The sequence below is a fragment of the Equus quagga genome, chromosome 16 (assembly GCF_021613505.1).
Source record: "Equus quagga isolate Etosha38 chromosome 16, UCLA_HA_Equagga_1.0, whole genome shotgun sequence".
Taxonomy (NCBI): domain Eukaryota; kingdom Metazoa; phylum Chordata; class Mammalia; order Perissodactyla; family Equidae; genus Equus; species Equus quagga.
The window spans coordinates 59,702,628-59,717,475 of NC_060282.1; the positions used below are offsets into that span (position 1 = coordinate 59,702,628).

The 14,848-nt window shown below is 36.4% G+C and overlaps 1 protein-coding gene across 1 annotated transcript in view; it reads left to right on the top strand.

Annotated features, from left to right (window-relative positions):
* Positions 1 to 14,848, top strand: part of RAB2A (RAB2A, member RAS oncogene family) — a 96,018-nt gene that overhangs the window by 62,883 nt on the left and 18,287 nt on the right. The gene's annotated exons all lie outside the window — the stretch shown is intronic.

Below are 14,848 nucleotides of genomic sequence, written 5' to 3' on the forward strand. Positions count from 1 at the left end.
ACACATAGATGAGTAGACAGTTAATCCTCTCTAAGGTAAATGTGTGAGTACACTGTGTTTTATAAAAAGCAGAAATGAGGCTAAGAAAATAGTTTTCCCAGAGTAATGCTGTAGTTCCCACCCTCTGGATAAGAATCTTAAAAACAGCTCCAGAAAAGGATTCTAGAAAACAAATGATTAAAGAATCATATTGTTCTCAGGCCAGCCTGGTGGTGTAGTGGTTAAGTTCACATGCTCCGCTTCAGCAGCCCAAGGTTCACAAGTTTGGATCCTGGGCGCGAACCTACACACCGCTCATCAAGCCATGCTGTGGCGGTGTCCCATTAACAAAGTAGAGGTAGATTGGCACAGATGTTAGCTCAGGGACCATCTTCCTCAAGCAAAAAGAGGAAGATTGGCAACAGATGTTAGCTCAGGGCCAGTCTTCATCACACACGCAAAAAATAATAAGTATCATCATATTTGTTCTAAGGATAGCAGAGGACGAGGTCCTAGGCAGCAGCTAGCACTGTGCCTTTGAAATAGTAAACAGTGAGTAAATATTTATTAAGAATGATAGTTGGAGCTCTTCTAATTAACCCTTAAACCTACAAATTGACTACAGTAATTCAACAGCATTGGTATTTTCACTGAAGAATTCTTTCTTAGGTGTAAGATATTATATTTATCTCTACTTGATAAGGTGCTCTGGGATTGTCCTTAATGCATTTCCTGCAAGCAACTACCTGTTGTTGCCAATAATTACAACTTGATAACATCTGAGAGTAATGTTTCACTTCATACAGCAATCCCAGAGAGAAATGCATTCTGTCCCTTTTTTCAACTCAATATAGATATGTGAAGCTGCTTGTTTCAGGAAAGCACTCTTTTATTAGAGGTGTTGTATTTAAAACCACAGGGACCAACATGTTGTGAGGAATTCAAGACATCTGAAACATATCTTTATTGATTATTGACAATAGTTTTTCTCATTGATTTTGAGAATCATAAAGCCAAAATTGTCCATATTTTAATAAAGAACCATACTATGAAGTCAGATGACAAGGCATCAAACTACTGGAAAATAATCCTAGATTTCTAGTTCTGTCTTTAATGCCTTTGTGTTCATTTTTCTTATTCTTAACAAATAACAGTAGGTGTTTATTTGTAAGTAGCAAATTACTGTTGTCTTTTGGCTGAACATTTAAATGAAATATATTCCATTAATGTTTTGGCAGCACTTATTACAAAAATTCTGTATCTGGTTAATAATAAAAATAATTGTTTAAATTTGATCTGGGCAGGAATTTCCCGTACTCATGAGAGAACAGCATTTTACTTAATCATGTAAATTAATTTGCCTCTCAGAAGCCAAGGATATTGAGAAATAATCTTTTTAAAGGATTTATAGACATTACATAATATAATCATTCATGAGATTTTAGCTAAAAGCTAAAAATATTTCATCATAAAGTATTTTAAGAAGGTGGAGGACCATTCTGTGATCCAAAGAGGATGAAATCAAACTTGAACCTCTTTACACAACTCAGGAACTGGTTGAACATGAAAATAATAACCAAAGGACTCCTGCATCTGGGAAGATGGAGTAGGCTTACTTTCACCTATTCCTTCTGGTAAGTACAACTAAAACTATGAACATTACATATAAAACAATTACAAGAGACTCTGAAGGGAAGAGAAGAAGGCCAACCAGCTGGAGACCTTGGGACTCGAGGAATGATGCAGCAGTTATTTTCCTTGGTGTTCTTGTTGCCTCGTATAACTCAGATTGGGTGCTGGAGAAACTGGTAACCTAGAAAGACCAACAAGTGCAAGAAAAACAAAAAAGCCTACACTCTAGCCAAAGGACCAAGAAAGGCACAGCCTAGCAAGACAGAAAGCCTTTAGAAGATAACCATTTTACTATAGCCAAACATCACAGAAACAGTTATGGCAGTGCTTCCACTATGAGCTGGCTCTAATGAGGCTCTCCCGTGCTCATCATTTCCCTCTAAGAGTGGTGCCAGAGCAAGCCAGCTAAAGCTTAGATTTAAATAAGATCCAGAGTCTCATAATACAGTGCCCAAAATGTCCAGGTTCCAGTCACTCTGATTGATCGATTTTGATTCAATCAATCAAAATCACTCTTCATACCTAGTACCAGGAAGATCTTAAACTGAATGGGAAAAAAAAATTCCATAAATTCCAACAGCAAGATTACAGAGATCTTAGAATTATCTGTCAAAGATTTTTTAGCAACCATCTTAAAAATGCCTCAACAATTAGGAGCATGCTTGAAACAAATGAAAATAGTCTCAGCAAAACAAATACAAGACAAAAAGAAGAACCAGATGGAAACTTTAGAACTGAAAAATACAATAACTCAAATAAAAAACTCAATGGATGAGATCAACAGCAGAATGAAGGGGACAGAGGAAAGAAATAATGAACTGGATTACAGAACAATAGAAACTACTCAGTCTAAACTACAAAGAGAAAATAGACTAAAGAAAGGAACAGTGCCTCGGGTACCTGTGGAACTATAACAAAAGTTCTAATGTGTCTTCAGAGTCTTAGAAGGAAAAAAGAAAGAAGATGGCTCTGAAAAAGTACTCAAAGAAATAATGACTGGAAACTTCCCAAATGTGGCAGAAGATATAAACCTACAGATTGAAGAAACTGAGCCAACTACAAACAGGATAAACCCAAACAAATCCATATGAAGACAAACTTCTGTCAATAGTCAAATCTCTGAAAGCTAAAGACAAAGAAAAAATCTTGAAAGTAGTGAAAAACAACACCTTAACAATTTGAATGACAGCAGATTTCTCCTTAGAATCCATGGAAGCTGGAAGGAAATAACACAACATTTTTCAAGAGCTGAAAGAAAAGACCTTTCAGCCCAAAATGCTAGAACCGACAGAAATATCTTTCAGGAATGAAGGGAAATCAATACATTCTCAGATGAAAGAAAACTAAGAATTTATCAATAGCACATCTACCATATAAAAGAATAGCTAAAGGAAGTTATCTAATAGAAATGCAATGATGAAAAAAGAATCTTGGAAGAAGAAACACTATTCAATAACCAAAAGTATGGATTATTACAATAGACTTTTTTTCTTAAAACTTTTGAGTCTTGTAAATTATGGCTGACAAGTGAAGCAAAACTGTTGTGTTGTCTGATGTGGTTCTCAGTGTACATACAGGAAATGCCATAAACCATGGTGGAGAAAGGGACATCAGAGGAGGTAGGATTTCTGCATTTCACCTGATAGGTAAAATGACAACACTAGTAGGCTGTGATAAGATACATGTATATAATGCAATACTTGAAGCAACTACTAAAACATATACAAAGAGATACACTAAAAAACAATAGAGAAATCAATATAGAATCCTAAAAATTGTTCAATTAACTCTCAGAAAGGCAGGAAAAAAAGTAAAATAAAATGGCAGACTAAGGTCCTCACATAGCAATAATTACATGAAATGTAAGTGGTCTAAATACACCAATCAAAACACAGAGTTTGTCAGAGAGGATTAAAAAAAGTGATCCAGCTATATGATGTCTACAAGAAATTCACTTTAAATATAACAGTACAGGCAGGTTGAAAATAAAATGACAGGAAAAGATATGTCATGCAAACAATCAAAAGAAGGTAGGATTGGCTCTATTAATATCAGATAAAGTAGGCTTAAGAGCAAAGGAAATTGCCAGAGACTGAGTGGGACATGATTTAATAATGAAAGGTCCTCCAGGAAGTCATAGCCATCCTAAATGTGTACACACTAAACAACAGAGCTGTAAGAAACGTGAAGGAAAAACCATATAAAAGAAGCACATGGAACTGGTGGTATCAGCGTCATGGTGGAGTGAGCTTTCCCAGTAATCTCTCCCCTCCACCATAAGACAAAAAAGACATTCATACCCCAACAGAGGACATCCAAGCACAACACAAAAGACAGCTGAGGGGGGCCGGCTTCGTGGCCGAGTGGTGGAGTTTGCGTGCTCTGCTGCGGCTGCCCAGGGTTCTGATCCTGGGCGCGGACATGACACCACTCATCAGGCCACATTGAGGTGGCATCCCACGTCCCACAGCTGGAAGGACCTGCAACTAAGATGTGCAACTGTGTATGGGGCCGGGGGGAGGGGGCGTTGGGGAGATAAAGCAGAAAAAAAAAATAGACATCTGAGAGACCCACGCAGCCAGACAACAGAGGGCAGAGAGGCCGTAGCCCCCATCTGAGGAGGTGGAATGAGAGAAGAGAAAACTTCACTCTCTCTCTGAAAGACTGGCATCCAGGACCATGGGTAGCTTCCAAGAGGGAAGGAACGGAAGAGGGGACGTTCGTTCTCAAGAACAAAGATCCCCAAGGGCCCTCGCAGCATAGAGGAAAGGCCCTAGCGAGGTGAAAGCTAATGCAAAGGTTACCTTGTCAAGCCAGCACCCTAGGAGAGCAGATAGTGGGCAGAATGAGAAAATCCCAAGAGCACACGAAATAAAGCGCCCCTCCCCCTGACCCACTCAGTGCTGGCTCTGGTCCCTTGGATCTCTGCAGAATGCAGAGGGCTCAGAATACGTGGCTCTTGACCACCACCCAGTGGTGATAGGTGGTAACTGTGACCAAATAATACCACAAAGCACAAAAAACAGAGCCACACTCTCTAGCGGTATCAAAAATTATATTAAGTCTCAAGACCAGGGAGAAAATGACAAGTAGCCAGAAATCAGTCCTGAGGACACAGGAATATGTGATCTAAATGGCAAGAGAATTCAAAATAGCTATCATCAAAAAACTCAACGAGTTAAAAGAGAATGTAGAGAAACAATTCAGTGAGTTCAGGAGCTACTTCACAAAAGAAATTGAAACTATAAAGAAGAATGAATCAGAAATAATGGAGATGAAAGACAGAACAGATAAAACAAAATATGAATTCCCTGAACACTTGAGCAGACATCGTAGAGGAGCGAATCAGCATAATCGAGGATAGATATGTTGAAATGCTCCAGATAGAGGAGAGAGAACTAAGACTATGAAGAACTAAGAAATGAAGAAGGTCTCCAAGAAATATCCAACTCGATGAGGAAATGCAACATAAGAATTATAGGTATTCCAGAGGGAGAAGAGAAGGAGAATGGAGCAGAAAGCTTGTTCAAAGAAATAATAGCAGAGAACTTCCCAAACCTAGAGAAGGAGATGGAAATCCATGTGGAAGAGGCTACCAGATCTCCTAAATATGTCCATGTAACAAGACCTACTGCAAGGCATATAGTAATGAAACTGGCAAAAGTGAATGACAAGAAAAACACTAAGGGCAGCAAGGCTGAAGAAAATAACCTACAAAGGAACCGCTGTCAGGCCTTCAGCAGGTGTCTCTGCAGAAATCTTACAGGCCAGGAGAGACTGGAATGACGTATTCAGATCTTTGAAGGACAAAAACTTTCAGCCAAGAATACTCTATCCAGCAAAAATATTCTTCAGATATGGAGAAATGAAAACTTTCCCAGATAAACAAGAGCTAAGAGAGTTCATAGCCATGAGAACCCCCCTACAAGAAATCCTCAAGAAGGCACTCATACCTGAAAAAAAAAAAAAATGGATAAAGGGGTTACAAAGCACAGAGTAAAGAGATAAATAGGTAGACAAAATCAGAAACCTATAGCTGTACATTAGAACAGATTAGCAAATACTCAAGTATAGCATTAAAGATAAAGGGAAGGAAAACACCAAAAACAAAGATAATCTTGTCATTTTAATCGTAAATTCACAACACAAGATGGAATAAGATGTGAGAAAAACTCAGGGGAGGGAAGAGGAAAGGGTCTAAATTGGTTTAGTCTAAGGAAATAAGAGGCCATCAGAAAGTGGACTGTCTTATCTATGAGATTTTGAATAAAAACCTCATCGTAACCACTAAACATAAAAAGCACAACAGAGACACAAATAATAAATGAGAAAACAAAGAAACACAACGTAAAAATCTACATAACTCAATTGGGAGACTTAAATACACAGGAGAAGAAACAAAGGAAATGCAGGAGAACCAGAAAACAAGTGATAAAATGCCAGCATTGAGCCTTCACATATCAATAATCACCCTAAACATAAATGGATTGAATTCTCCACTTAAAAGACACATAGTGGTGAGATGGGTTAAAGAACAAGACCCAACAATATGCTGCCTCCAGGCAACACATCTCAGATCCGTCGACAAACACAGGCTCAGAGTGAGGGGATGGAAGATGATACTTCAAGATAATGGCAAACAAAAGAAAGCAAGTGTCATGATACTTATATCAGACAAAGTAGACTTCAAAATAGGTAAAGAGGAGCAATATATAATGATTATATCAGACAAAGTAGACTTCAAGATAGGTAAAGAGGGGCAATTTTTATGATTAAAGGGACACTCCATCAAGAAGACATAACATTTATAAATATCTGTGCACCCAACACGGGCACCGAAGTACATAAAGTGCCTATTAACAAATCTAAAAGAAGATGCTAATAATAAAATAATAGTAGGGGACCTCAACACTCCACTCACATCAATCCATAGATCATCCAGACAGAAAATCAAGAAGGAAACAGCAGAATTAAATGAAAAACTAGACCAGTTGGACTTAATAGACATATGTAGAACACTCCATCCAAAAACAGCAGAATACACATTCCTCTCAAATGCACATGGAACATTCTCAAGGATAGACCATATGTTGTGAAACAAGGCAAGCTTCAAAAATTTAAGAAGATTGAAATAATAAGTATCTTTTCCGATCACAACGCTATGAAGCTAGAAATTAATTACAAGAAAAAAAGCTGAGAAAGGGAGAAGAATGTGGAGACTAACCAACATGCTATTGAATAAGCAATGGATCATTGAAGAAATTAAAGGAGAAAGAAAAAAAAAATCTGGAGACAAATGAAACTGAAAACATACCATACCAACTCATACAGGATGCAGCAAAAGGCATATTAAGGGAAATTGATCGCACTACAGGCTCACCTTAACAATGAGAAAAGTCCAATCTAAGCAATCTTAAACTATACCTAACTGAATTAGAAAAAGAACAAACAAAGCCCAAAGTCAGCAGAAGGAGAGAAATAATAAAAATCAGAGCAGAAATAAATGCTATTGAAACAAAAAAGGCAGTAGAAAGGATCAATGAAACAGAGCTGGTTCTCTGAGAAGATAAACAAAATTGACAAAGCCCAGCCAGACGTACAAAGGAAAAAAGAGAGAAAGCTCAGATAAAATTAGAAATGAAAGAGGAGAAATAACGTCGGATACCACAGAAGTATAATGGATTATAACAGTGCTACAAAAAGATATATGCCAACAAAATGGACAATCTAGAGGAAATGGATAAACTCTTAGACTCTTACAACCTCCCAAAGCTGAACCAAGAAGAAATAGATAATCTGAATAGAGCAATCACAAGTAAAGAGATTGAAGCAGTAATCAAAATCATCCCAAAAAATAAAAGCCTAGGACCAGACCACTTCATTGTAGAACTCAACCAAACTTTCAGAGAGGATTTAATACCTGTCCTTCTCAAGCTATTCCCAAACATTAGGGAAGATGGAACACTTCCTAATGCATTCTACAAGGACAACGTCACTGTGATACCAAACCCTGACAAGGACAACACACAAAAGGAAAACTACAGGCCAATATCACTGATGAACATAGATGCAAAAATCCTCAACAAAATATTGGCATCCCGAATACAGCAATACATTAGAAAGATCCTACAATTATGATCAAATGGGATTTATACCAGGGACACTGGGATGGTTCAACATCTGCAAATCAATCAGTGTGATACACCACATCAACAAAATGAGAGGTCAAAACCACATGATCATCTCAATAGCTGCAGAGAAAGCATTTGACAAGCTCCAACAGCCATTTATGATAAAAACTCTTAAAATGGGGATAGAAGGAAATTAACTCAACGTAATAAAGGCCATATATGACAAACCCACAGCCAAAATCATACTCAATGGGCAAAAACTGAATGCCATCCCCCTGAGAACAGGAACAAGACAAGGGTGCCCACTCTTACCACTCTTATTCAACATAGTACTGGAGGTTTTGGCCAGAGCAGTTAGGCAAGAGAAAGGAATAAAAGCAATCCAAATAGGGAGTGAAGAAGAGAAACTCTCACTGTTTGCAGACAACATGATCTTATGTATAGAAAACCCTAAAGAATCCATTGGAAAACTGCTAGAAATGATCAACAACAACAGTAAAGTGGCAGGGTACAAAATCAACTTAAAAAATTCCGTTGCATTTCTGTACTCTAATAATGAACTTAAGAAAGAACTCAAGAATACAGTTGCATTTGCAATTGCAACTAAAAGAATAAAGTACCTAGGAATAAATGTAACCAAGGAGGTGAAGGACTTATAAGTTGAAAACTATAAGACATTATTGAAAGAAATAGATGATGACATAAAGAGATGTAAAGAGATTCCATGCACATGGTTTGGAAGAATAAACATAGTTAAAATGTCCATACTACCCAAAGTAATCTACAGATTCAGTACAATCCCAATCAGAATCCCTATGACATTCTTCCTGGAAATAGAACAAGGAATCCTAAAATTCATGTGGGGCAACCAAAGACCCTGAACTGATAAAGCGATCCTGAGAAAAAAGAACAAAGCTGGAGACATCACAATCCCTGACTTCAAAATGTACTACAAAGCCATAGTGATCAAAACAACATGGTACTGGTACAAAATCAGGCACACAGATCAGTGGAACAGAACTGAAAGTCCAGAAATAAAACCACATATCTACGGACAGCTAATCTTCAACAGAGGAGCTAAGAACATACGATGGAGAAAAGAGAGTCTCTTCAATAAATGGTTTTGGGAAAACTGGACAGCCACATGCGAAAGAATGAAAGTAGACCATTATCTCATGCCATACACAAAAATAAACTCAAAATGAATCAAAGACTTGAAGGTAAGTCCTGAAACCATAAAACTCCTGGAAGATAATACAAGTAGTACACTCTTTGACGTCGGACTTGAAAGGATCTTTTCAAATACCATGTCTTCTCAGACAAGGGAAACAAAAGGAAAAATAAACAAGTGACAGTTCATCAAACTAAAGAGCTTCTGCAAGGCAAAAGAAACTAGGATCAAAACAAAAAGACAACCCACCAATTGGGAGAAAATATTTGCAAATCATATATCTGACAAGGGGTTAATCTGCATAATATATAAGGAACTCACACAACTGAACAACAAAAAAACAAACAGCCTGATAAAAAAATGGGCAGAGGATATAAACAGACATTTTTCCAAAGAAGATATGCAGATGACCAATAAACTCATGAAAAGATGTTCAACATCACTAATCATCAGGGAAATGCAAATCAAAACTACACTAAGATATCACCTTACACCTGTTAAAGTGGCTGTAATCACTAAGACTGAAAATAACAAAAGGAAACCCACATACACTGCTGGTGGGAATGCAAACTGGTGCAGCCACTATGGAAAACAGTATGGAGATTCATCAAAAAACTAAAAATAGAACTACTATATGACCCACCTATCCCACTACTGGGTATCTACCCAAACAACTTGAAATCAAGAATCCAAAGTAACATATGTACCCCTATGCAGCACTGTTCACAACAGCCAAGACACGGAAACAATCCAAGTGCCCATTGACCAATGATTGGATAAAGAAGATGTGGTATATATATACAGTGGTATACTACTCAGCATAAAAAAGACAAAATCATCCCATTTGCAACAACGTGGATGGACCTGGAGGGAATTATGCTAAGTGAAATAAGCCAGACTGAGAAAGACAAATACCACGTGATTTCACTCATATGTCGAATATAAACAAACACATGGACAAAGAAAACAGTTCAGTGGTTACCAGGGGAAGGGGGATGGGGAGTGGGCACAGGGGGTGAAGGGGGTAACAGTCAAGAAATAATTTACAACTAAAATTTCACAATGATGTAAACTATTATGAACTCATTTAAAAAATGCAAAAAACAAACCAAATAGAACCAATGAAATTATTAAACTAGACAGTGGAAGTAAGCTAGAATCAATAACAATCTCCAGCTATGATTGTGGATTTGTCTACTTTCCTTTTCAGTTCTGTTGGTTCCATTATCAATAACAGATAAGTGGAAAAATCTCCAGAGACCTGGAACTAAACGATACACTTCTGAATAATCTGTGTCAAGTGAGAAGTCTCAAAGGAAATTTAAAAATATATTTAACTGAATGAAAATGAAAATACAACATCAGAATTTGTAAGAAACAGGTAATGCAATGCAGAAAGGGAAATTTATAGCATTAAATGTGTACATTAGAAAAGAAGAAAAGTCTCAAATGAGTTCCCACCTGAAGAACCCGAAGCAAAATAAATCCAAAGCAAACTGAAGGAAGGAAATAATAAAGATAAGAGCAGCAATCGGTGAAATTGAAAACAGGAAAAAAACAATAGGGAAAATCAGTGGTGGAAAAAACTGGGTTTTTTTAAAGGTCAATAAAATTGACAAACATCGAGCAAGACTGACAAAAAAGCAAAGAGAGAAGGCAAAAATTACCATTATCAGGAACAAAACAGAAGATACAACTACAGATTCTACAGACATCAAAGGAATAATGCATAAATATGATAAATTAGATGAAGTGGACAAAAAATACAAACCTAAAGAACACAAACTACCATATCACCTAATGTGAAAGAGTATTTGAATAACCTTGACTATTGAGGAAATTTAATTAATAATTTTTAAATTCCCCAAAAATGAAGTCTCTAGGCCCAGATGGTTTCACTGGAGAATTCTACCAGACATTTAAAGAATGAACACCAGTTCTGTACAATCTTTTCCAGAAAATATAAGAGATGGAACATTTCCCTGTTTATCTTATGAAGCTGTTATTACCCTGGTACCAAAATGAAAGAAAGTACAAAAAAAGAAAAGTACAATGGGATAGCTCTTTGTTGATAGATAAGCTAAAATTCTCAACAAAATGTCAGCAAATAGAATTTCAGCAATATATGAAATCATATACATGTACATATATGGGATGTATTCCAGGGATACAAGGCTGGTTCAATATTTAGAAACCAAGTACTATAATCTGTCATTTTAATAGGGTAAAGAAGAAAGATCCACATCATAGCAGTGAACACAGAAAAATCATGTGACAAAATTCAATACCCATACATGTTTAAAAACTTTGAAAATAATAGGAATTGTGGAGGACTTTTTTAGCTTGTTAAAGAGCATCTACAAAGGGGCTGGCCTGGTAGCATAGCAGTTAAGTTCACACACCCTGCTTTGGCGGCCCAGGGTTCACCGGTTTGGATCCTGGGCATGGACCTAGGACCACTTATCAAGCCATGCTGTGGCAGGCATCCCACATATAAAATAGAGGAAGATGGGCATGGATCTTAGCTCAGGGCCGATCTTCCTCAGGAGAAAGAGGAGTATTGACAGTGGCTGTTAGCTCAGGGTCAGTCTTCCTCAAAATATAATAATGATAATAAATAAAGAGCATCTACAAGAAAACCTCCAGCTAACATTATACTTAATGGTGAAAGGCTAAATGCGTTCGATCAGGAACGAGGCAAGGATGTTTTCTCTCACCGTTATTCAACGTGTTGGTGGAAGTTCCAGCAATTGCAATAAAGCAAGAAAAGGAAATAATGGCACACAAATCATAAAGGAAGAAATTAAACTTTTCATTTGTGGATGACGTGATTGTCTCTGTAGGAAATCCCAAGGAATTTATCAAAAAAAAAACCCATCTGGATCTAGTAAGTGAGTTTAAGCAAGGTTACAGGATACAAGACAAATATATTAAAATCTTTCTAGGTACTAGCAATGAACACCAAAACTTGAAATACAGTACCATCTGTAATTAACACAAAATAAAATGAAACACCTAGGTATAAATCTAAAAGTACAGGACATGTATGCTGAAAACTACAAAAAGCTGATGAAAGAAGTTAAGGAACATCTAAATAAATGGAGAGACATACTATGTTCATTGTTTGGAATACTCAACCTATTAAAAATGTCACTTCTTCACAAATTGATATACAGATCTAACTCAATTCCTATCAAAATTCCAGTAAGATTTTTTAGTAGATATCTGGCAATATTGTTATAAAATATCTATGGAAAGGCAAAGAAAGTAGAGTAGCTAAAACAACTTTGAAAAAGAATAAAATAGGAGTCATCACTCTGATTTCAAGTCTTATGTAGCTACAAGTCATCAAGACTGTGTGATATTAGTGAAAGGGTAGATACATATATCAGTGCAACAAGAATAGAGAACCTATAAATAGACCCATACAAATATGTCCAGCTGATTTTTAACAAAGGTGCAAAAGCAATTCATGCAGGAAGATAGCCATTTCAGTAAATGGTGCTCTATCAGTTGGACATCCATAGGCAAAAAAAAATGAACCTGTCTCACACCTTATACAATAACTAACTCAAACAGATCATGGAGTTAAATGTAAAATGTTAAACTATTTATCTTTTAGGGAAAAAACAGGAGAAAATCTTCAGGATCTGGTACTAAGCATGCTTGTCACTAAAAGTGTGATCTATAAGAGGAAAACTTGATAAATTAGCCTTTAAAATCTTTTGCTCTTTGAATGATCCTGGTAAGAGGATGAAAAGACACCCTACAGACTGGGAGAAAATACTTGCAAAGCAAATATCCAGCAAAGGACTAGTATCTAGAATAGAGAATTCTCAGAACTCGATAATAATAAAAACAAACAATCCAATTAGAAAATGGGCAAAAAACATGGGCACACATTTCATCGAAGAGTATGTACAAATGGCAAATAAGCACTTGAAAAGATATTCATTATCACTAGCCATTAGAGAAATGCAAATTAAGACCTCCATGAAATATTTACTGCATGTCTGTCAGAATGGCTAAAATAAAAAATAATGACAACAACAAATGCTGGCAAGGACGTGGAGAAACTAGATAACTCATACATTGCTAGTGGGAATGTAAAGTGATATAGCCACTTTGCAAAACAGTTTGGCAGTTTCTTTAAAAAACTAGACACGCAGCTACCATATGACCTAGCACTTGCACCCTGGGCATTTATCCCAGAGAAATGAAGACTTATGTTCACACAAAAACCCATACACAGATGTTCATAGCGACTTTATTCATAAATAGCAAAACACCGGGAATAACCCGTATGTCTTTGAACGCATGAATGGTTAGACAAAGAATAGTACATTCACACTGTAGAGTGCTACTCAACAGTAAAACAGGACAGACTATTGATGCAAGCAACAACCTGGATGAATCTCCAGAAATCTATGCTTAGTGAATAAAATCAATCCCAAAAGGTTGCGTGCTGTGTGATTCTACTTTTATGACTTTCTTGAGATGGCAAAATTAAGAGAAATGCAGAAATGATTGGTCATTGCCAGTGTTAAGGAGGGTTTCAGGGTAAAAGGGACGTGGATGTGGTTTTAAAAAGACAACTTGAGGGATCCTTATGGTAATGGAAATGTTCTGTATCCTCTTTCAGTATTTTGATTGTAACAAGGTACTCTGCATTTCCATGGTATCACTATTGGGGGAAACTAGGTAAATGATGAACAGGATCTCTCTGTATTCTCTTACCTGCATGTGAATCTATAATTATCTCAAAAAGTTTGATCAAAACACAATAATAATAACCACATACAAACAACTTAAACTAATTAAATTTAACCCATTCTTTAAGATTCCAGTGGCAATTAAAAAAAATTAAAATTTAGGGGCTGGCCCTGTGGCCTAGTGGTTAAGTTTGGTGCTCTCCACTTCGGCGGCCCAGGTTCAGTTCCTGGGCAGAGACATACATCTCTCATTGGCAGCCATGCTGTGGCAGCAACCCACATGTAAAAAATAGATGAAGATTGGCACAGATGTTAGCTCGGGGCAGATCTTCTTCAAGCAAGAAGAAGAAGAAGAAGAAGAATGGCAACAGATTAGCCCAAAGCGAATCTTCCTCAGCAAAAACAAATAAATAAAAACACATAAATAAAAATTAAGGATTAAGAAGCTTCACAATTGTGCTATAATAAAATAGTAACATGAGAATATAGAATATAGTTATAAAAGCTTAAATGGTATTTTTTGAATTCATGAAGAACATGGAATTTCTTTTTCAAATTGTTAAGTAATTTTTTGTTAAGTATGGCTCTTTCATGAGTCTCTGTCACATTTCTGCACAGAGAAAATTTTTATACAACAATCGGGTCCCTCCATGCTAAATGTTATGTGTCTAGCATATGCCTAACAAATCACAGAGTTACTGTTGAGAGTTTTATTATGCATAGACTTTCTTAAGATTCTCAGAAGTAGCTGAAGATGAAATCATACTAATATTCAGGAAAAAGACAAGTAGACTAGATGGAATAAGAAAGACTTGGTTGGAAGATAATGATGAGTTTTACATTTAGCTAAGCAACTAAGGGAATAACTCTAAAAATGGGCTAAACATGAGATGTTTTGCACTTTAATGTTTAAACTAGTATTTTTTTAAAAACAAAACAAACTGAGTTCATTCATGACCTCTATTCATGTCAGGCTTTTAAATGCAATTAAGTACATCATTAAGTAAACAGCATTTGTATGACAGTACATGTTTATCCATTAGTTTATTTTTCTACATTACCTGTATTAAAACATTTTAGTAGGCTCACAATAAAATTGATGGAACTGCTATTTTAAATCAATTTAAACAGTGTCACTATTTTAAAAAATAAACCCACAGATGCATCATCTGGCTTTAGAAGTTATCACCATTTTGACATTTTGACAATCTTGTTTTATTATG